The sequence below is a fragment of the Haemorhous mexicanus genome, chromosome 2 (genome assembly GCF_027477595.1).
Source record: "Haemorhous mexicanus isolate bHaeMex1 chromosome 2, bHaeMex1.pri, whole genome shotgun sequence".
Lineage (NCBI taxonomy): Eukaryota > Metazoa > Chordata > Aves > Passeriformes > Fringillidae > Haemorhous > Haemorhous mexicanus.
In genome coordinates this window covers 60,448,808-60,473,707 of record NC_082342.1, presented here as the reverse complement: position 1 = coordinate 60,473,707, position 24,900 = coordinate 60,448,808, and the positions used below count along the sequence as shown (strand labels likewise).

The window sequence follows — 24,900 nt, the reverse complement described above, 5'->3', positions numbered from 1 at the left end:
AGTCTCACTGTGAAATGGCTCACTGCCTTGTGCAAAACATTCTACAGAAATTCACATTCTGAGGGAACAATGAGCTTGGTCAGACAAGCTGAGGGAGGAAGCATGGCTGGGCAAGCCCACTAAGGGCAAGCAAAACAGGCTTTTGTATGGGAGCAAGTTTGTAAAGGCTGAAATTCAGTGAGGGGCTCTAAAAATCTGACTGAACAAACAAAACACACTCTCAACACTGCAGGGATGAACTGAAACCCTGTCTGTCACTGCTATGGAAAGATCAAACATATAGCAAGTCAGCATATAGTTTTACATGCCCCATTCTTCCATGCAGAAGCATCATCTCACTTCAGTGGTGTAAGCAGCCATACACCAGCCGAACAGCAGCAGGAAGAGCTCACATATTTCCATTTGTCAGGTCAAAACAGTGGGTAATTTTACAACTACTCCACAAGAGACACATTAAAATAGATGAATGACAGGAATTTGGAGCACTGGGCATGACTACAAAAATTCTGATTACCAAGTGTCTGGAATTGAATGCTCTACTAGCTAGAGAATCATCCAAATATTAGTTAGGCAGGTTTTCTAAACATGGAGCTCCAAAAAGTCTATGGCCACCCACACAGCCATATGCTTAGGTTATACCAGACATCCCTAACTAACTGCCTTATTTTTGGTTTGATCTTTCCCTCATGATTATTATTTTCCCACCTGTACTATTACCAGGGAAGCTACGGCATCACTGTTTGCAGCCTAAAGCTCAACACAGACATAAGCACAAGAAACCTCACACAAGAGGATAACAGATTTAAGCTGCTTTTGCAAAAATATTGACCTCTTAGCATAGTTTGGGAAGGTCCTAGGACAGAGAATCTCCTTTCTATATTAAACATGAGAGAGGAAGTTTCAGTTTGCTTGCAAAGTCAACAATAAAACAGCTGGGGCAGAGGGAGGAAGAAATTACAAGAACGATGTCCTACCCACCAAGTCGAAGTGGACTGCTAAACAGAAGAATATTACTACCCTTTTAAAAAGGAAAAAACTTCCAGGGCAATGCTCTTAAAATTTTGGCTAGCAGCAAGAATCAGAAGTAGAAAGAGTAAGGCTGAAGAGAGGACAATTCCCTACCTCTCCAGCCCTATAATGTCTACTTAACATGCACTGCTAATAAACAAAAACACATTCCAAGCACAGTAATAGCTTCCTCAGGTTAAATACTTTCATAAAACAATAGACATTTAATATGTATATAATGGCATTACCTGGCATCAAACAGACCTATCTCTGTGAATAATGGACTATACATCAATTCTGTCTCTGGGTTAAAAGGTAAGATATTTTAGAGACTACATGTTGGAATGTTTGTATCTTTTTCCAAGTCAGAAGGAAGTGATACAAGACAGACAGAAGCTTTTAAGCACATTATATACGCTTACTCAGATTAACAGTCATGGGTTTTTAAATCCTATAATAAACCTACATTATATTTCAATATAACAATAAAAGAGAATGGAAACAAAGCTCCAACCATCAGTGTCAATGGAGAACTACTCGCATACTGATAGACTAGGATACCTTTAGAATTGGAATGTGATAGCATCAAATTTGTACAAGTTCAATGCCATTATCAAAATAAGTTTGACCAAAATTAAAGCTAGGTCCTGACACATCCAATTATGCTGAAACTTGAGTATCACCATGATAACATGAAGGTATGAGAAGAGGCCTTTCATTAAATTATCTTTAGATAGATGCAGTAGTTATGCATGGCCTAAAATCCTCAAAGGGAAATATTACTGAAAAAAGAGAATGTTACCACTTTCTGTGATTATGATGATCAGAGAAACACAAGCTTTAAAACTGTCAAACTGCGAGATTTCAGCACTCAGATTACAGAGGAAATGACTGACCACCAAGAGTCTGTTACATCAACATTATTTTAATTACTCTTTGTGCAGACTCTCCTTTCATGTACAATCATGAGTATGGCACTTGGTCCAAAGTATATGTATGATGGAAGGGAAAAAAAAGTCTTTATGGCTCAGATGCCATTCCCTATACTGACTTACACTTTCAATCCTACTTTAAAAGGCCATCAGCAAGACAGCAGTAGATTTCTTCAGTAAATTGTGATTCCTTTGTTGTAGCAACTAACCTGTTAAGAACTTTTAGTTGGTCTACATAACATCAAAATAGGCTTTAGGAAAAGGACTGCAAGCCTTTCCTAAAGGGCTTTCCAAGGGCTGCAAGAACTCCAGGTTCAGATGTACGTTAGCACAATTCAAAAGTTACAACCAAGCTGTGCAACATTGTCACGTAACTGCATGAGCAGAAATCATTTATTTCTGCATGTGAAGCACCACCTGCAAGCAATAAACTTCTGTATCTTACTCTGGCATCCAGAAACATGACTAATGGCCTTTCACACAAAAGATACACAGCTGGAGAGGGGAGCCAAGATAAACCTGGAATACTTGTGTTTATTGTACAAAGTCTTACACAATTGTTAAGAGTTCCCAGGAACTCTTAGCCTCTCCTGAAGTTTGTGTCTTCTCCCTACACATGCCCTAACTACAGTATCTATTCTAACATGCTGTAACAAATAGGTTTAGTATAATCCAAAACCTGTTAATATGCCCCAGATCTCCAGGAGAGATGTTAGAACAGACCCAGCAGGACTGCTCAACACAGCGTTTGGGGGAAAAGCACTGCCCTATGCACTGCCATCCTTCCAAGCAACAGCAACACTAATTAAGCACATGTTTAGAGTCAGAAGGTACCCCATAATTTGCAAGGCATACAAGAGGAAACTGTGTCAACCAGGAATGTCAGCATGTCCTTCAAGGGTACATCAACTCACAACAGCATAAATCAAAACGAGTCCTAAGAGGTTAAGATGCTGCAAGTTGGTACCAGTGTTGGATAGTACCTGTCTATCCATAAGCACCATATCTCCAAGAAAATTCAGCAGCCGCCTCTCAAGGAGGCTGCCCTGAAGTAACAGGCCCTCTGTTAAAGCCATACAGAATTTTTATGTCTTCCCCACAGAGCACTCAATGATCTTTGTGGGTCACTTCCTACTTGGAATATTCTACAATTCCATGAAATTAAGAGTGATATTAATGAATTCTCTTGAATTCTTAGATGACTGAAAGATCTTTTTATGAAAAGTCTATTTACAGATGGCCTCAGGACTAAAAAGCACCTTCTCAAAACAGAAATCTTTAGTTCATGCTCTTCAGCATTTAAAACTACTTCTAAAGCATAAGGATTTAAATTTATTTTCCCCTCCAGTGGGACTTTTGGTCTTAATCTTATACACCGTTATGGTTGTAACTCAGAAATACTTGAAGTCCACCATATCTGAAGTTTAGAAAGCATGGAAAAATTAGGTTGTAGGTCATGTTATTTCGGTACCATCTAGAGGACATGAGTCCCACCTTCCTCAAGCCCTAGCCTACTTTATTTCAAGTTTCACTGAATTAGCACTCAGGTACTAAGCCACAGGAGGGGCAAAGCCACCTCTTACCTAGTAAATCTAGCATTGTTTTATAAAACAGGAAAATCCCTTCTAAAATCCACATTTACAGAGCAAGGCTTACACAAACTCATTTAAAACATTTAAAACCTTTCTCTTTGAACAAGTTAGTAACATACCTGTTGTTCAATACTGCAACAGTTACCATGAGCAAGCAAATCCAGCAACTTAATTTCTGTGAACTCTACAGTTTAAGACTGAGGACTAAAACCACCAAAAACTTCAAATGGTTAAGAAATCCACACTGCTTACATAAGCTATCTCTTTAACCTGTAATGCACATCAGCGACCACCAAAACCATGTTAATACTTTATTTAAAAATGAAAGAATTAACTGACTTAATGCCTTGTTAATCAGTCTGTGCTCAGCATTTAAACCTCACCACCCTTACAGGTCAAAAGCATTCAGGTCAAGAAAAAAAATCAGCACATAGGAATAACAGACGGCAAAAAAGCTTCGACAGCTGAATGTAGTGACAGAGGGACACCACTGCTGCAGAGGGTGATCACTGCTCCTTGTGGGGACAAACCCCTTTGATTATACATTAGTCTGAATCATCAAAAACTAGATAATTGCAGTATAATAACACTGCTTTGAAAAGCTGGGGGAAAGTTATTTTAAAGCCCTTAGAGTATTTAATTATTAGAGGCTGGGTTTGATAGTCTTTAAAATCAAATGGAAGAAATAGAAATTCTAAATTCCCAAACCTGTTTACAAAAATTATATTCCACACCAACTTGCTCTAGCTGTAGAATTAGACATAGCTATGGATCTGTTTATATACAAACATATAATCCTATTTCCACAGACAAAATTGATCCAACACTCCAACTTATTCTTACAAGCTGCAGGAGCTTGGAGTCGACACAAATTCATTTTTTTAATTTACTAAGCACTTAACAAGATACCAAAAGTAATGGGTTTGGAGCTGAAGAAAACAATATCCTCTCTCACTAAATGACCTCACTTTAAAAGTAATCATCTGCATCTTTAACTCAACCTCCTTATGACCACTGGAATTGCTTCTCCCACAATACTCAGAGAACTCATTATCTCAGTGTGTTTTTTTGCAAGCAGTCATGTTAGTTGCTTTAGTTTGAGCTTCTTTGGGGTTTAGCCTTCATTTTAAAGGTCAGTATGGATGCCTAGTGCCATGAAGAAGTTCTTTAATAAGATACCTGTATTTAATTGACCACTTCTATATACAAGAGCACAATTTTTGTTAAAAAACCATTAAAAATATATACCTAGTTCCCATATCTGTAAGAATGTTTTCATTTAGCAAAAGGCTAACAAATTCACTAACAGCACAGTAAAAACAACATATAAACATTCAAATACTTAAAAAAAAATCTTTCTACTGTCTTTAGATGAAGAAGACACTACTACAAACATAGTCAAAAAAAATAAGGTCAGTGCGCCAAGTAAGACAGCAACTGGGCGACAAGGGCAGAAGGCTTATTAAAAAATGGTGGTCTTCACTAACAAAGCTTCACACATTCACAGGTACAAATTACTCCTTTCTAAAACACCTCAAACTGGTAAGAAAATAACGTAACAGGGTACAGTCCCCAGTCTCTGAAGGTAATTATTTTTGTGCCATGTTAAGAAGAGATATTGTATCACATATTACACCATACTTTATACTATAGGGCCCAAAACTCTACTTTAGGGGGATTTCTGCCAAAGCAAAATCCTTGTATGACAGACTATGTTTAAGACAGAATTTTGAGGGAACAATCTTTAACTTTAGGTGCAAATGAGGAATTGACGTTCATTTGGGGAGTAAATAAAATCCCTTGCCTTATAAAACAAATTAGTTATGTTTGAACTGAAACACCATCCAATGGTCTTATGTAATAAGCAAAGTCTCCTTGGCATAGAGAGAAAAAGGAGAAAATAACTACATCCTGAATTTTACACTGACCAAGCTGAAGTTCAGGTTTGGGGGAGTAGGTAGAGACAACATTTATATCACATTACAGTCACTGTAATTTTAGGTTGAAAGGTAAATTCCTATATTTTGATACAGGGTGAGGCTTTATTGATATTAACGTACTTTGTAAATTAAATAATGGATCATATTGAAACTGCACGGATTCTCCAAATCATGGATGGAGTTTGCTAAGTAAATAAACCTCTTAATTGTGTCAGAAATTAATGCGTAAACATAGGAGCAAAGAAGGGGGAATAAATACAGGGCTTTAGCAGTTCTATTGTATTTTCTTTCAAGTAGTGCAGAAAAAAAAAATCCTTCAGACAAAAAGAATATCTGCCTCAAAGAAAGCCAATCACTACACAATTTATTCCAGTGAAGTCCACATACAAACAAAGTTCCAAAAAGGAGCAACCTGAGAATAAGTGAATGTCACAGGTCACAACTGATGACACTATTCATTAAACCAAGGTATTATACAGTGTGGTTCTCAAACATCTCCAGTCTAATTCTGCATTCTGTGCTAAGAACCAAATAGGAACAGCTAGTCAAGCCATAACATCTTGCATATACTTTGGTATTTACAGAACAGCAAAAGGAGAATTTTTTTAGGAAAAATGTACACAGATTCAAAAAAGCAGGCCAGATTTTGAAACAGCAGGCACTTAAGGAAGGACACAAAACAGATGGCAGTCCAGGGTGACAAAATGTGGCAATACAAACCATTCACTGCTTAAGAGCAATGGCAAACAAAGATCCGAGATTTATCTCATCCATTCATATGTGGTGGTAAAGCCCAAAGAAAAATGCTGAACTGGCAAATTTGTATGGAATGAGCAAGGAGCACAGCCTTTTGTATCATTACTATACTGTCATCAAAATTACAGTTTTTAAAACGTCTTTGAAGGAGGCAGAAAATTAATCTGAAACAGTAACTTGAGTTCAACTACAAGCAGGAATTTGGGTGTTAATGTTGCCTGCAGAGACAAGCAAAATGCCCTGTAGCTTCAGTACTCTCACAATGGAAGCACTGGTTTGACTGCTAGCACTGGAGATACGGTCAGGTCTTCCAAGCAGCATGTCTTTTTGGAGAATGATGTGAAGACAGACATGGGAACAGAAGTTTTTATTCTCTGAACACATGTAGAATTACTGTTCATTGTTCTCATTTGCAAGCTGCTTTATTAAAAAACCCAACAGTTCTGAGCTAGTTAAAAAGGAAGTATGAAAGACCTGACTAGTGTACTCATTGAAAAGGGATAAATGGGAGAAATCTCCAGAACAGATATTAGCACAGGGAAGAATAGCTAAAAACTTATGATAAAATTTAGCACTAATACAAGGGAACAGATACTCACTTTTGATGTATAGCATATTCTCATTTTTATCACCACTCTTAATTTATTAGGAAAGAAACCACTGTAAGTTCTTTCTTTGAACATCCTTATTCCAATGTTCTTATCAATTTTTTAACCTGTTCCTAATTTCAAGCAGCTGCAAGTGCTGCAGCCGCCAAAGTATAAAAAGTCTTAAAAAGTTACATAAGAATAAATGTACAAGTCCAGAAGCCCTTCTTACTTGTCTCTGCTTTCTTCCCCTTAAAAAAAAGCTGCAGCATTAACTCAGGTTTCAAACACCACTAGGTGATAAACATAACTAGTGCCCGAGGCATAATAAAGCTTCAAATCAGCACTTATACTCTATTATACACCAGAGAACCTAACCACACAAGCTATAAATCTATGAGTCCAGACTTTTCTAGCATTACCTGTAGTGGGGGAAAAAAAGACTTAACTGCTTCAAGTGATTTTCTGTCAAGTCTACTGCCTGTTAAGGGAGAGTTCCTACATTAGCTAGCTGCTTCTAAGTCCAGTTCCTGCGCTGTTCTCCAGTATCCAACTAAGCTTCAATTTCACTGTAATCCTGAAGTCATCCAGGAACATTCCATCTGTACATAGCAGCTGTGCTGATGTCAGCTCTTCTTCATTTACTGTTATTCACTTCCGTCTGATTTCATCTCTCCATTGTTTATATATGCACACAAAGATTTTGCAAATCAATTTTTCATGCTCTCTCATCTAATACAAAGCACTTCCAGAGACCAGGAAACCATTTTAAAAAATAGTTCAAAGTTTACTATTCTGAAAAGTTCTAAATGCATCAGCAGCAGGTATGTAGAAATTCCTCTGAAACATTCAAATGGATAAGGATGCTTTAACATGAGCTCTAAAATAATTCCATCCAATGATGAAACTTCAGTTTAAGTCAGGACAAAGTCATAGTTTGGGAAAATCTATATAAATCACATTTCTATCTTTGCAGGCCAATTATGATCTCATTATATCCATTTATAACAATACAAGTTGTTATTTATTTAAAAGTTATTTTCTCCAGAATTACAGGTGATATCTTAACCTGAATCTGGCAAGAAGAGGTCGGATACTGGTATGGTTAAAATTGTTGAAATAGTTACCCAGAAGAAAACCACCAAAAGCCACATGCCTCCTTAACTGTGCAACCTCCTACAACTCTCTCTCAAGATAATATTTTATCTTGCCCCCATGAAAGTGACACCCATCTGTGCAAGGTACAATTTCTTCACTTACTGTTTTTTTACACCAGGCTAAAACCCACACATTTCCCTGACCTCCACTTCTTCAGTAAATGGAAAAAACAAGAAACATCACTTTCTACCAGGGAGAAAGCAAAGCCACACATGTGAGAGCAACCAAGGAAACAAAACAATGCAACACAGAACAGTTCAGGAGAACAGTAAATTTATACTTTTAAAAAAAATTAGCAAGCGATCAGGGAAGTGTCACTGTCATCAGCAAAAGAATCACAAACTTAATATGGTCTTTAAACTGACAACCCAAGTTAAATAGTAAAACAGCAATTCCTGCAACAACCCACCAACTCACCTCACGTTGCTGACATCAACTTACGGACCTGTCCTAGGAGCCGTGCAGCCGCCAATTCTTCTCAAAGTCCATGCAACAAACAAAACTGGAATGGTTCAACCGTTAGTCACCACTGCTTTCAGAAAATGCCTTTTTCCAGCTTTCAGTTAAAAACACTTTTTCTAAACTTACCCCTAAATTACATTCATTCTTTCAAGACTCAGGGATGCTTTCATGTTTGCTGAACCAAGATAGGAGCCTACTTTCCTCAATTTAAAAAAATCTTAAAAAATATTTTTGATGCTGTTCCCTGCTCAAATCCCCACATCTTGCAAACTGGACTGAAAGAATGAAATCCAACTTAAATAACACCATTGCTGAAGGGACAAGCCTGGCTTTCAGAAAATCACATAAAATTGCTCATGTTTTGTTACCCACCTCCTCTGTGTAAAGCAAGGGGATACAAACACCCCAGAATCTATGCTCTTTAGTCCCACTTTCTTGTTTATAAAATCGAAATTTTTTTGTAAGCCAGAAAATTAACATTTTTTGATACATCTCCCTTCCTGAAACTAAACTGACGAAGCATCTCTCACACAAATGACAAGTTTAGCTCTGGCTGAAGTAGCAACATCAGCAAGAATTTCCCCCAAATTTCCTGAACTTTACAGGGTATTTCCTCAAAGCATCCTGTAATAGAGAAAGAGCTGCAGCATAAGCCACTAAGGGTAGACATAAGGTGAAAAGGAGAAAGCAAAACTTTCAAGTTAAACAAGACAGCTCTTCTGGGACAGGCAAAACAGTGTCAAAAGCCAGGATTTTATTAACTGGCTATGAAACAATTAGGAGGAGCTGGTATCTGGTAAAGAAGACAAAGGATCAAGTGAAGTGAGTTAGGTAGCTCAAATGATCAAAGAAATCTTAAAGAGATTAGAAAGAGGAAAATTAGGCCTGTTATTCAAAATTCTGTACCAGGCATTAAAAATCTCTGAAATCATAAAGTTTTTCCACATTTCCTGGCATTCCGGAGTTGTCAGAGGAGTCACTCGATACATACACTTATGGCAAGTACAATATAAACAAGAAGAAAATGGTTTCAGGTATCTTTATTATTTAGTAACACAAAGGCATGAGTTATTGTTCTAAGGATGTATCAAGAACCCAGGATTCCAAGTGTAAAACTCAGAGCATGACAAACATGCTAACGCTGTGGTGATAGACAAATATCAAAATATCAACTGTAGAATTGCAACAGGCTTTTTTGTTTGGTTTTTGCTTTTGTTTTGGTGGTTTTGTTTCTTAATTGTGATGGGGAGGAGTAAAGCCATTTTAAGAACTGAGACAGTAACACAAACAGTTCTCAGTGCCTGTTTCCTAAGTATTTGACAGTCCTAAATTTACCTACTACAGAACAAAATGAGCAAAACCTGTGGCTGAGGCAAGTGTAAGTATACCTATTAAGGCACAAAGGATATCAGACCTTAAATGGACTAGAAATTTGAAAAACAGGTATTTTCAAGTAAAAGCACTGCTGGCACAAAACTCTAGTCACAGATGTTAGAATTCATTTCTGAGACCCACAGATCTTCAGCTATTAATGTCTAGATTACTTTTGTTCAGTACACAATTCATGTCTGTATCTGTAGCAACTACTAAATTTTAAGTTCATCACATACATATTTCCACATATTATAATAGGATGGAATTTGATACATTAAACTGATTTCATTTTAAACTTCAAAGTTAACAAGTGTTACTGTGCTTGCATAGTTTAACACAGGCATGTGACTATCAGTTCTCTAAAAATACCAGGTTATAAATTCAGCACTTTACTCAATAACCACAGAAGCACCAAGACAAACAAGTTTGATAATCACAGCAAAATAAGATATTAAAAAGCCATCCAACAGAAAGCCAATTTCAGAAAGTCCAGTGAAAATGGCTCACTACATAAGTATGTACTTAAACAGCACCATCTGAACAATTATTTTTAGAATGTACTAGGACTGCAGTGCATTCCAGAATAGTAAGAAGTGACAACTGCCATGAAGCAGTAGCCTCAGGGCTATGTTAAAACTATTGAATAATTTAAATAGGCTGGTGAATTTAACAAAAGATCAAGGCATTAGTTAAAAAACAATGTTTTTGTGGCAACTGATTTAAGAAATTAATTGGATTCAAGTATAAGCATCTGGCTAGTTTACTTCAACTGCCAGAAGCAGAAAACAGAAAATACGAAAGTGCTCTTCACCTAATGCCAGAGGGTCTGGTACACCCTCCTGCCTCCTATTCTCACATTCAGCTTCAGAACAAAACTTTCCCCTTTCCTAATCTGAACATTAGAACTAAGCCCCATTCTTTGAAACTAATTTCCTATAGTGACAACAACACAAGTGCACAGGCCTGTGTGTGCTGTTTGCTACTGCCAAACAGAAGGTTTTTATTTGAGATCTTAGAAGACATTTAATTAAGTTTGACTACAGAATCCCTTAGGGGGAACGATTAAAAGCTTTCTGCTTTCTAACAAACAACTTCTCACTCTTAAAGAAAAATCTAAGATTTCCACTTTTATAGCTCTCAGCAGTTCCAACACACTTTTTTTTGTGACACAAAGCCACAGGAAACCTCAAAAGATACACTACTTCCCAATCACCCATTGTGACATTTTGGCTCAAATTTATTTTTAAAGTAAACCCTTCAAGGTAGAAGTCTAAATACCATTTTCACAAGAACCTTTATTATTTCTAATAATTTTAATATAAGTAGAAAAGGCTTTACAAATATAACAGTCGGAACCACAGCAGAACCCTGTTTCACAGATTCACGTGGCATCTCCTATGCAAGGGACAGCAAGACCCGACCACATTACTAGACCTGTAAACTCTTAATCTTGGATTTATTGACTTGATCTTCAGATAGGAAGATGCCAGGTTTAGATTTTATAAAGGATATCTGTATGACATTGTAACAAAAGGACCATGGGAGGCCAAACACATTTCCTAAAGAACAATGCATTACAAGTAATTTTCTGCCTAGGCCGCCATTTCTAGGGTGGTTCTGTGTGATGGAAAAAGGAGGCATTTCTTTCCCAATCCCATTTTTTTGCCAGGAGATCCTGCTTAGGGAAGGCCAAGATCCAAACCCAGTCATCTTCCAGCAACATAAGATCTTCTGCTGAAGGCTTGTGATGCAGTATAAAGGTTAGAAGGTGTCCTGAAGCAATTTGGAGGGAATGAAGAGGGAGAGAGAGTCACAAGATGCACCAAAGTAATAATGCACGTAACATAGTTCCAAATGACTTCAACTCAGCACGAAAGAGGAACTGGTAAAATCTCCTCAGAATTTCATTGCCAGTTTTCAAGTGATTTCTTTTGCTAAAAATCAAAAAGGAATTTAGAATAAACTTCCTGTGCCAGCAATGACATAGCTGGAAAAAGAAAGGTCTGACTGTGGGCTACTGATGTTTGCAAGGAAGAGGCTGTTGCTCTGCACAGCATGAAGCGAGAAAGGCAGAATTTACCTGAGCTGATTCCCTTTCTCTGGGCCTGAGGGATTGCTGATCATGTGGGTTAGCAGCATATCCCCTTAATCAGAATATTCCAGTCTATTTCCTTCACATGGACAAAAGAACACGACTTTACAAACCCAGCAGCCACAGGCTCCTCTAAAGGAAGAAAAGTATTTACGTGTTTAGAACGGGGAAACTTTTTCAGTGCTGGGAATCATGTCAGATTTCAAACCCATTTGATGATCTCTGCCTTACTGCACATTCAAACCTAGCAAGAGTGTAAAGAGACAGGGAGGAGATGAAAACTGTGTGGCTATGGACCATACACAATCACTGGCCTTATCTTGGCTCCAGCCACCAGTTTCTGCTCTTGACTTAGTTTCCCGTCTGGAGAAGGGTCACACCAAGAACGTCATTAGTGCTTCACAGAACTGAAGTACAAGTACGACCCACGGACAGGAAGCTTACACAGAGGCATTCTTTCCAAGTGCCCAGAACATTTTTCTCCTCTCTCTCTCCCCAACACTTTTTCTTTACAATGTTCACACTCTTTCCCTCTCTCAGCTTAGAGAGGTGGAAGACAACATCAACAAAAAAAAAAAATGCATAGAGAAACAGCATAAAGTCATCCTTCACACCTCAGCGGATGGCAGTTCAGAGGGGCCCTACCTACCTGCAACCCTGTTGTTTGCTTCAAGAACTGTTTGCCCAAGGAAAAAGAGACGAGCAAATCCTGGAAGCAGATCCTTCCCCAAAGGAAGTTTCTTTCTGAGTCTGCAACCTGGAGCTTTTGCTTGAGACTCAGTCCTCTGAGCGGATTCTTTCTTCAAACTCTCACACTGGTTCTTTACTTTTGTGGGCAGCTGGAAAAAGAATGAAGCCGTAGGCTGAGGCAGGGACTCCATACTTCCAGGGTAGGGAGGCAGAAAGACTGGAGGGGAAGGAAAAGTGCTAGTTGGTAACTTCTTGAATAATGATCTGTATTCCCTCATTTTCTGCCACACAGAGACATACACATAGTCACTGCAATAGGGGAGGATGACAAGAGATGAGTACTAGTACATGCAGTTTTTTCATGCTCTGATGCAAAAAAAAAACCAACCCCAAAGTGTTGAACTGCGAACTTTCAAGACTGTTAAGACATCTAACAACAGATGAGATCAATCCATAAGATGTTTTGTCCAGAAAGTTCTCTCAGTTTGTTACAAGTAGATGTAGGTGGGGGGGGGGGGGAAATTTAAGAGCTCATTTCTTGGAAAAATAATCCAAATCTCTCCTCTGTTCACTTTTTCTCAAGTGAATTAAAAATGGCATCTATTGCAATGCAGTGAACATCTCCCCATAATTTCTTTTAAGAAGAAATGGTCATACTTACCTGAATGTTTCCCTCACCAACGACTTCCTAACACCTCTCCCAACTCCTCTGTAAAGGTCTTAGTCCAATCTCAGGTCTCCTACTTTATTTGCCAATATCAGACTGATTGAACACTAATAGTAGCTTAATGCTGTTGTGACAACCTTTGATCCAACCTAGGCAGATTAAGATTGCTGTGGAAGATAAGAACCTACTCAAATTCCTGCATCATATTTCTGGATTTCTAAAATACTCCTCTTTTTATTCCTGAAAACCCAAATGCCCTAGGAGTTGTGAATTACGAACAACAAACAAAAGTAATGTGTAAGAGAGCTGAAATTTTCTTTTTCACAAATCCTGAAAGCTGGTTAAGACTCGTGTGAAATTTTATAAGTAGCATGGAGCCCAGATACAACAAAACAGAACCAGAAGTCACTGGACTTCCAACAGCTACAGGGATAGCTGCTCACATATGGATTTACTGGTTATTATCCACTGCAGTACCTTCTGCACAACAGCAGCACCAGGCATTTGCATGTGGGGCAGTTATGGTGCTGAGGCAGGAAAGGCACCATCACTTTACCAGACAGGCTCTTCTTTGCTCTTAAGACATCAGGTACAGCATAATCCAACAGTTAACCAAGAAGGTACATCACTCATTATGTTTGAAGAATTTCGCTTAATTCATTTTGGGGCAATTGGTGGTGTTTCTTCATCCTCTCCTCTAGAGCACACACCTAAACAAAATAGCTTCATATGGTTAGATACCTCACATGTTCTTTAATTACAAGCTTTCATTCATTGTGCTCAAAATAATACAAGAAAATTGTGAGGGGGGGTGGGGAAGAGGGGGGGGGAAGGTTTTGTCAGGCAATTTTGCAGTTAGAGTAGCACACAGGAAACATTTTTTTTTTTTAAACAAGTGACAGATAAAGCCATCAAGGACAAACCTTGAAACTCTAATTAAAACAGAAAAATGGCAAGTTCTTTCTAGAGAAACGGCTTGGGCATGCAGAAGGATACTCTGCTTCTTTGTTCCTGAATATGGTTACAGTATCTCAAACTAAGGCAAGAGTTTGTAGTCTAAAAAAGAGTGGTTCACAAAAATAGGGTTCTTTTTTTATTGTAATTTCATTACTTTTCATCAACTCGAGATCAAGATATATTCCTATGCCTTTCAACTGGACAAAACACTGTCTCATTATTTCAGACCAACTTTCAAAGATTAGAGAGTGAGGCTCAGTCTTTTCCTCCCACATGCATGTTCTTGTTTCTTCCTATTCAGAAAGAGTAAGTGATGAACACAAATATAAACGCACTTGGCCAAGAGATGTCTCCAGGCTGATGTTTGTACTCCCCTCTTCCAGTAAAGGAGACAGAAGAAAACAAAAGATGATAAAAAACAATAAACAGAATGTGTTCAATGCAAGTGTCTACTGCTCTGTATCTGCCGGCTAAGAAAAACATTATAAGAGGACAGCAGCAGTTGAAAGCATTAGTTCTTCTCAAAGACACCCTTGTGAATAGAAGGTTCTTTTTAACCAGATAATTTGATAAGTTCCTGAGATTCGAGGCATTGGAAGTTGCTCTAATACTAGTTATAATTCAAAACTAAAATGCCATACACAGTACTGCAAGCTTCATTTCAGGTGATGCATTGAAGCCTACAAACACTACTGACTTTCTAAGCCAATATTCTTTTCCAGCAACTGAAGGTATTAAGATATTCAAAACAACAGAAGGCATCAGAGCAGATCAGCCCAGACAAAGCAACAGGACCCAGCTTATTGCAGGGTCCTTTCAAACGGGAATCTGTCTAGGGCCTCTGTAAGAAATAGTCCTTCACACAAAAGACCCTAATCAATGGAAAAAACTCCAGATGACCTTCAATACACTAAACAGTCTGACATCACCTATTGCAGCTTCAGGAGCATAGCAGTGAGGAGTACTTGGTCTTATTTGATTCGTGTCTCTTCTTCATCAGAAGACACAAAGATCCAAAGTGAAATTTAAGGGCAAAATAAAAGGCATTCTGAGGATTTTGTCCATTGGTGTTTTCACAGAAACCGCTAAACAATTTCTGGAAGATCAATCTGAAACAAGCTGCTAGGAATGACTTGATGTTAAATTCTTTTTCTTTCATCAAGATCACGGTATCTCTCCTTTTACAACCAAGGAAGAACTCTTATTTTTGTCCTTTCATACAGAATTCTTCCCTTGAACAGACCTGTCTTGAACTGTAAAGAATTCATGAGGTTGGTAATTTTTGTGTTCTAGATATCAAAAACCCTAGCTTGATTGATTCCTACACAGATATATGTATTTCAGGCTGAAACAACTAAATCTTTCTGCATTTTGAGATGAGAAATGTTAATGAATACTCCATTGCCCTTATGGAAATTCTAAATAATAAAAAAGAAGTCTAGAAAAGACTATCCAAAGCACCCAAATCCCTCTTATAGGAATTTTGGAAAAAGTTCTTTTGTTGCCTCATATCAATCACCAGAAGTGATTTGTACTACCTAGATGGGATGCTAAATCAGCTTAAGCAGCTGAATATCCAACAGCTCTTCTCAGTCACTGTACTGCAATTTGTTGATTTACCTCAAGGGCAGGCTCTGATGGGATCCTTTGGGCTGAAGCAGAAAGAAATTACGGCTATGATGACACAAGAAAAACACACTGGTGATCTACAGATACAGATGAAGTCAGGAAGGAACCAGTTCTGTTTGTGAGCATATGGAAGATGGTAAGGAATCCTATAATCAATACCCTCATTTTCTTTGGGCAAAGAGAGCAATCTCTGCAATGTCTTTCCATAGTGCCCTGACTGTTGATAAACACACCTGGAGGGAAACTCCCTTTATTGCTTTCTTCCTTCTCAATAGGGCACACTCCACAGCCAATTCATGAATCACTGAGGAGTGGTCTCCATTTTTCTGCATCAGTGAGCTCAATAGCCAAGAAATCTAAAGTTTAAACAATTATGAGTAAATTGTACAGGATACCATCTGCAAAATAAGCAAAAAATTGAGTCTCCATATTTGGTTAATAGTACACAATATAAGCAACAATACTTTTCATATTTCTAATACTGCAGCTCCAACAACTGCAGGATCCAAGTGAAAGAACATAGAAAACAGGACAAACTGCCATACCTAATTCAAGTTACCTGCAGTCAGGTCTAGTACTTCCCAACCCTCAAAATGAAATTTTAAAGCATTATGCAATTATTTTAGATCTAAGGTGTAACTATCCCTGCAGAGCATTTGCAGCTCTTACAGTTGCTGTCTCCTGCTGCCATTAATTACACCTCTAGACATATGTGCAGGCTGCAAACCCACCATGGGATCTACACACCAGCATCCAGTTGAACTGTTATTCAAAATGAACATTACAAGAACAATAAATTTTAGTAAAACATCATTTTCCTGGAAATTAGCACCAACATGGCTCATGTATTAAGTATCAGTGATACTGATGAGTGATATAAGCTGTTTAAATTCCAAGCTACTGAAACTACAAAAAAATAGTAGCTTTCCAAAACTTTCTGGTTTAAGGTGTTTTGGAGGGGTGGAAACAGGAGGAGGAGACTTGATTGGAGAGAAGGGCAGAAGCCATTGAACATTATAATAACTACATCAGATAATGTTATTGAGTCCCAAGATGGATAGAAAAGGCAGCAAAAACCTCGGTCAAAGTGTTATTTTAAGATTATCATGCAACCTGTCATTAAAAGATAAATATGCCAACAAACAGAATGGCAACAATCTTGACTTTCTAAATTCCAGGAGGTGTTTTAAAAGCATTTGGCCTCTCTCCAGAAATGTTTTGTGCTCAACTTCTTTAAAGGCCTACTAAAGCCCAGAGGGTCATAGCATTATCTAGATTATCAGACAAGGCATCAGACAATACCTAGTTAAGACTGGCATAAGTACCAATCCCTGAGAGACCCTCCATAAACTCCTAGTTTAGGAGTGGCAAAAAGCCCTGGCTTTTCTGAACGCAGCATGACACAGAATTCCAAAATTATATATAGCTATCACAACACCACACATTCGAGAAACACAGCCAATACTTCTTGGCACATATACAACAACAGGAAAACACCAGAGGTGTGAAAATGAATGACTGGTTGATTATAGAAAATACTACCTTTTAAAAATAATTCCCATTAATAGAAGCATCAATTTTATACAATTAAAGAAATGGGTATTCGCTAAACAATATTATAATTATTTTTCCTTTTTAAAACTGTTTACATTACAAGAATATTTTTAAAAGTCTTCATTAACATGCTTTTTATTTCTTGTCAGCTTTTATGCCAAGTACAGTTGAAAGCAAACCTTTTTTGGCCTAACTAAACCACATTTTAATCAGATTAACAGACTTTATTGGCACTAACATACATTTCTGTCATAAAAACAGACCTTCTTTCAGTCTTAGGGAAATTCTATGTTTCTGGGCAGAGTGCATGAGCCAATATTTTTAAAAAACAGGGTTCTTTTTAAAGACATCATATGATGGCTATTTGTTTGCTTCTTTCTGCTTAAGAAAGCCATCTAGAGAAATAAAGGCTACAGCATTTCTGTATAACTTAAAATTCCTTGAAAAAAATTAAATAAAACCTGTAGTTTCTTGATATTAACAGTGGGTTTTGTATTTTCCTTTGTAGCTCTTGATATATGGCTTGCTCAAAATAATTTGATTCTATTTACATACAATTAGCTAACAGAAATTTCTTACACAATTTTTTTTAGAGCACCATTTCTCTTACTAAGTTTTTAATCTTCACATAATTCCTACACTTCTCTGGTCAGAGTCTTCTAGACTGGCTATCTGTAGGACCTGGAAGCTGAAATACCACATACAAGGAATATTAGGACTGATTTCAGTGCTGTTCCAAGAGCCACATCAGACTGGATGCTTGATTTTGTGGGACTTTGGGATGGTTTTCTGGGTTTTTTGGTGGTAGGGTGAGGTTCTATCTGAATTTCCAGATGAGAACAGCTCAAGGCTTTTCTCTGTAAGTTTTGACACTTCATTACTTCCCTCTGGTGTCTGCAATCTCTGAAGAATTCAAACACAGCAGAGAAATTCCCCTTTCATGCAATATTTACTCCAATATAAATATTTAATAGATTAATGTTAGGAAAAGGCAATATGGGCGCACTGATAAATAAAAGCTAAACAAATTACCTGGGGTTTTTTAAGTAATCAGTTTCACAAAGTTTTATTTCGGAAAGCGCTCAAAAGTTGTATTTCATATTTGAGCACTTACGTTACTTTCCGTATCAAGTCCTGATTTCTACAAAGGCTTTCCTTAGTCTTAGAGTTAATAAATTTAGAATGCGCTCAGAGCAATGGGCTTGATCCCTTCTTCATTTTCAGAAGCAGTAAGAAGTCCACAGCCAAAACTGAGTTTTCTAGTAACTGTTACTGCTCAGGCACAAAGTGATGTCAAATGCTATTGTAAGCTGTCTTAGTTCTTCAGCATTAATAGGTTTGTGATGCAACAGAGGCTTATTATTGTCTATCATGAGCAGTTGACAGTGAAGACTAACTGATTTAGTCATGACTTACAAATGATGTGCAAGCAGACCATGATACACCTCTGTAATACAGTCTGACTCTCAGGTTCAAGATACAAGTTTAAAAAGTCTCACATGCAGCCAGTGATGCTTTAGATCAGAATTACATTCTTATATTTTTACCTAGTATGTGTTAACAGTACATTAAAAAAGCATTCTAAATTGTCTTGTACTGCTACCACCATGCAAAATATGCTGTCTTTAATTAGCTAATTAAATGTTTTCTGAGGATTTGCTGACTTAACTTTCCTTATTGGACTAGTGCCTCAATTCACCCACATTTCAGTATTAAATTAAAATTGCGTCATTTTTTCCAAACCGCTTGGAATAAGACCATCGCAAGTTTTATTATAAAAATGTTTCAGTCAGCTGATGTAAAGGCCATGTGAAATGAATAATTTTGTTCTGCTTATGTAAAACTATTTGTGTTGAGTCCCCTTATCTTCTCTCCATGCAAGCACCTTCACACCTACCTGCTTTGATCAGCCAGAATTCCAAGCTTTTGCACTAGACACAATTAACTTTGGCAGTGCCTCTTCTCAGGCATACCAGTGTGTAGTGTTTGACTGTCATTCTGTATCTGTTGAAATATTAGCACTTGGTTTAGCTTGTATACAAGAAAAAAAAAAAACAGTATCAAGTCATACATAAAAGAATACATACAAAGCCACTGATTTCTAGGCTAGGCATACTGTCTTCACAAAAATTATTCAGAACAGGGAAACAGACAGACATAAATAACTGTACCAAAATAGCAACTTACCCCACTGACTGATCTGGGCTGGAGAGTGTTTAACCATACACTGAATCTCACAGGACCCTCTTTCCTTCATTTGAGTCGAGATTTCATTGATAAAAATAACCACAATCCAGGGCAGATAGAAAAGAGCTTCCCACGCACTCAGGCAAACATGCAAGACGGTATCTCAGAATCATTATGGTTGGAAAACTTAGGAACCCTCTTGAAAACAACACTACCTTTTGAATCACTACCAAACATTTCTGTATATGATGAATATCTACAACATGCAGAGTTTATTTTGAAACAAGCCTGACAATAACATACAATGGGGATATGCTTGACATGACTCTTTTAGCATGAAATTAGTTGCCTGATCTCTGATTTCTGTACCAAATATAAGGTCAGTGTTTCCTCAGAAAGAGCTGTTACATTTAATAAAATGCTTCTGCCTAATACCAAGCCAATCAAAACCACATTCAAGTAATGATTTCCTTTCATACTTACTGCAGTTCATTACAATAACATGCAATAAAAGATAGTCTGCATTTAAAAAGTTACTTGGAAGATGCTACCCATCTCCAAAGCTGGGACATAGAGCACTGGGGCAGGGGAGGACATGGGGAAGGGTATAATTCCACAACTCCAGTGGAATCACTCGATCACCTGTTAGAAGCATGTGGCAGACTGTTCTCAAAGAGCTAATAATTTCACCATGATAACCTTGGCCTTTAAGGAAATGAATCATTAACTGGATAGCACAGATTTTTGAACTCTACTATATCTAGAGTTCTTTAACTGCAGCAAGACGGTACTGAGTACAGACTTAAAAAAAGTATGCAAATAGATGACTGGCATTGGAACTATATTATCTTTAAGGTCCCTTGCAACACAAACCATTGAATGGTCCTATGAATCTAACAGCAATTTAGTAACAGTGGTAAAAGACATTGACAAAGCTTAAGTATTTTAAAGGGAAAGTTAAGATAAAATGTGAGCGTTAACATTCTTCTTACAGACTACCAATCCATCTTTTTTCTCCACTCCATTCCCCAGTATGCATTAACACATCTTCCTTTCCTCTTCTTCGTCACTTACATCTGAGCAAACAGTTATTCTGAGCAGTGTCCTAAATAATAACGTAAAAAAAATTATGTCTGTGCAGAAGCTTGCAATCAGAAAAGCCAATATCATCTGATTACCCTGTTCTCCAATTATCATAAGGCAGATTCAAACTACCACTACACATTCAATTGCAGCATGATTATCTAGCAAAACCAAAGCTAGTCTGATGTAAAAACATGATACTATGGACAAGGACATCAGTAATCCATCTCCCCATGGCCCAGGCAAAGTACACATTTCAAAGGAACGAACTGGAGTTACTATGAGGAAGCCAGACTCAAACAAGTTTAACAATCTGTCTCAGAATTGGAGCTAGCATTAAACACAGAAACGTACAAGTTACAGGAAAAGGGGGCTCTTAGCTAGTGTAACAACTAACTCATCTCCATGTTTGGTTAGAACCATTAATTTTGTTTAGAAATTAACAAAGTTAATAGAAATTTATTTAGTTCACACACACGGTTTGTAACTCCATGACTTGCAAATTTTCTAGTTATTTCATTTAAATAGATTGCAAACATACACCTCTTATACTCAACAGGATTACTGCCTACTGCACAATTCTTACTGGGTCTTCAAAAGCAAATAAACCCAAAATAACAAAAGAAATCCAGTATTTCTACTGCACATTCCCCACAAAACCACTTTTGAAGCCACTGTTAATTTTATATCCAGTGCCTCACCTCAAAGAACAGAAGACTGGACCAATGAAGTAGATGAGTATGGCCCTATTTTTGCCTCTGCAATACAAGGTGAAGAACATAAAGAGGCATCCCCAATATTACTCATTCTGATGGACAACCACCAGCTACCCAGGCAGTACACCCCAAGTGGAAAGAGCAGCAACAGCCCAGCCAGGGTTTCTTTTCAGACAGTCAGCAAGCCAAAATACATAAAACCAATGGGGAACATGGGAAAGAGGTATGAGAAGAACTGAAATACTGGGAGCAAAGTGAAGAGCAGCATGGCAATAGAAAAAGGGTAAATGCAGTGCCACAGTCAACGAGACCTTTGACAGAAACCCCTGAAAGTCATGCACACACTTTTTTTTGAACTCCGGTACTCACAGATCTTTTTGTTTCTTTCTCAAATATTAAACAAAAATACCCAGGGGGGCAAACATACTTGAAAATAAAATCTTTCAAGGCTGGTTCCTACATCCTACATTAACCCTGTAGCAGAACCACTGACTGGATTGAACTCCACTGAATTCAATGCTCCTGAAGCATTAACTTTATTCATTTATGAAGCCACTGGCAAGACTAGAGTCAGTGTTGGGGTATAATACTTAGGCTTCAACATTATCCTGACTACTGCATCAGCCATGCTATTTTTAAGTACAAATTTTTCATGATCTGATGCAAGTCTATATGGTTTTTATCTGGTTTTTAAACACTGTTCCAATGCAAGTTGCTAAATGCCATCTTATTTGCCAAATATTTAAGAACCATTCTAATATCACAAAACAGTATCTACTGGTGAGAATATTTATTCATAGAAGAGACTGCTATGCTCAACAAGAGAGCTAACATTAAAATCTATCCTTCTAATTAACACAAAGCTGGCAAAACATTTTTTGCTATTACTTCCCTGCTACTGCTTTTACTACATAATTTTTTACTACTTTAGGCAGAATGAAGGATAGTGTAAAAACATCTGGCATCACTGTGCAAAAAAATTTAAAAAGCATCACAGGTACCATGCAACCAAAACTTTCCTAACAGAGGCCCAAGAATTTACTTGAAAAATCGGACTATCAAGGTTTAAACAAGCAAAGCAGGGGGATTCTCAGGAACACAGCTTTCAGTCTTGAAAATTTCCAATCAGTACACATCTATTTGTGTTGTATTTCAAGAGCCTGATCAGTTGAATTTATAGCTCATAATTTTCATGTATTTTTAATTCTGAATTTCCACATGAAATTTTTTTTGGATGATCAATGAACACGTTAGCACTTACCAGAGCTGGCAATCAAGTACTTGAAGAAATCAGGCCCTGTCAAGAATATTTTGCAATAGATATAATTGTTCTTTCCCACACTTGTTTTAATTGCTCATATTGGGAGAGAAGAACATTAAGTTCCCAGTTTTTATGTACCCAACATTTTAAAAATCTCTTCCTCCACCAGCCAAATCTGGGACAAATGTTTTGAATGTCTTCTCCAATTGCAAATGGCTTTGAGTGAAGAATCCTTGCCCCGGTTTCAGGAGCATTCTCCTTTTGAGACCACCAGTACAAATGCATTTTAGAAAATTATCAAGTGAGACTAGTCTGCGCTAGAATAAGTATCATCCAACAGACAGCATGAAATTGAGAATCAACTATAATTCAAGCAGTTTTATTAGAAAAACAAACCTGTAAAAAAAAAAAAAAAAAAGGAATGCAATAGTTAAGTCAAAAGTACAATAGAACTACATGTGACCATATTTTTGTTTCACCTAACACAAACCAAAGTTCAAAGTATTTCCAAAGAAGCAAAACCACACTTATGAAACATTTATGAAAGGTAATGCCATACCCTCTCAGAAAGGTTAGCGTTTTTTAATGTTGAGCTCTAAGAGGCTAATTGAAAAGAAGAATTTGGGAATTCTCAATCTAAGACTGTAGCAGAAAGGCAACAGAATCCTTTAGTCAGTTTTGCTGAGCCTTCCACAGTTCCTATGCTGTGTACCTAAAGAAGTGCCTTCCTACAATTTTCAGATAGTCTACAACCTCAGAAAACATTTTAAAGTCTGATTTGTCAGGTAGTTTAACTCAATTAGGAAGCTACAATCATTGGTTTGTTTCTCATGCTGACTTGATCCTTAGACTTGCTTTCCTGTTCATCAAGACACATTCAGGATGACATTTGCAACACTAGCAGTTTGTCAGCCATAATATAAATGTATCTTAAAAAAACACACCATGGGAAAACACATTCAGCATTTGTAAAACTACCGTTGTCATGATGAAATTATTGGTCCCCAAAATACGGAACCTGGCAAAGGGAAGACACACTTCCAGATACCTCCCTCTCCTGTTTAATTTTCAACATCCAAGCTTTTTGAAAAAGTTTCACAGAAGTTCATGAAAAGGTAATCAACAGGCTCATGACAGGGTGTTTAGGGAGACACATGCAGCTGCCAATTCCTCCACCTTTGTTTTCCCTCAAGTTACCTACCAAAGCTATTTCACAATTCAGCAAACAGGAAAAAGAATAGTTGGAATAAACCTGAAGAATGGTTCAAAAGCATATCCCATTTCCTTGGTTCCAACACACTCACTCTGGTCTGCTCACTGGCCAAAGTAAACCCACACAAAGACCTAACAAGTTCTGAATTACTGGTCTAATGATAGTCTGAGCATGTTATTTTCACTCCCGTCATGCATTTATACCACATTCTCTACCAGATCAGAAGAAACGAAATGAGAAAGTGATGAACAGAAACTTTCCAGTTCTAGAATATCCAGAAAGAGTAAGTCTGAAGTACTAGGCCTAGTAAACCCTTGAGAATTAGAGATGCATACAACAAGTACAATGGATGTCTCTCCCCTTGTGTGACAATCCTGCCTATCCAGCTGCTGCTTCCTTTGGAAGGACTATTGGACCTGCACAGGTTGTCAGCTGTCCAGAAGCTTGTAGGCTGCTGCCAAAGCAATGGGTTAACAGTGCACCACAAAAAGTGGAACTGCTGACAGACAGCAGCAAATTCTCTGCTATACTCTGTCAAACTTCGCAATTCTTTACTTGAAGTTTCTGTTCCCTTCTACAAACACCAGTGAAAAGGAATTCAAACATGGGAACAAAGCCAAGACAGTCATTCCTTAGGTATCTCCCCAAAAATATGCATAACAAAATTTAAAATCTTTCAGTCCCAAAAGTTTGAGCTCATAGCAGCTTTGCCAATAGCACTGTAGATTCCAAGACTGTAGGAGCCAGAAAAGGGGACATGATACGGCTATAACCAAACAAAGGGTAAAACAGGCAAGCACTAGTTATAGACTGCAGAAGAAACAGTAAGTTTTTTCATGGTGCTTCCAGAAACTTGAAAGAAAGTTAGATGTTCTCTCTCTCAAACTACAGGGTAGTAAATTAAATTCATTAAAAATGTATGCTCACCATCATAACACATAGTTTTATATAATGATGGCAAATATTATTTTTATGATTTGTGTTGTACAAAACACAAGTTTTTTCACTTCCTAAAACTTGCTACTTTTAAGTTAAACTTACA

General features: G+C 37.5%; 1 protein-coding gene across 4 annotated transcripts in view; it reads right to left on the bottom strand.

Annotated features, from left to right (window-relative positions):
• TSC22D1 (TSC22 domain family member 1) overlaps positions 1-24,900 on the bottom strand; it is a 90,682-nt gene that overhangs the window by 40,429 nt on the left and 25,353 nt on the right. Inside the window, exons 2-3 of one of the 4 annotated variants that reach the window (XR_009485388.1) lie at positions 12,551-12,808; positions 9,461-11,582 (exon numbers count right to left, since the gene is read on the bottom strand). The exons of 2 other annotated variants lie outside the window; for them this stretch is intronic. The gene's annotated coding sequence lies outside the window, so the exon portion shown is untranslated. Of the gene's footprint in view, positions 1-9,460; positions 11,583-12,550; positions 12,809-24,900 lie in introns of those variants that run through there. One more of the 4 variants, XR_009485389.1, reaches the window with a different exon arrangement.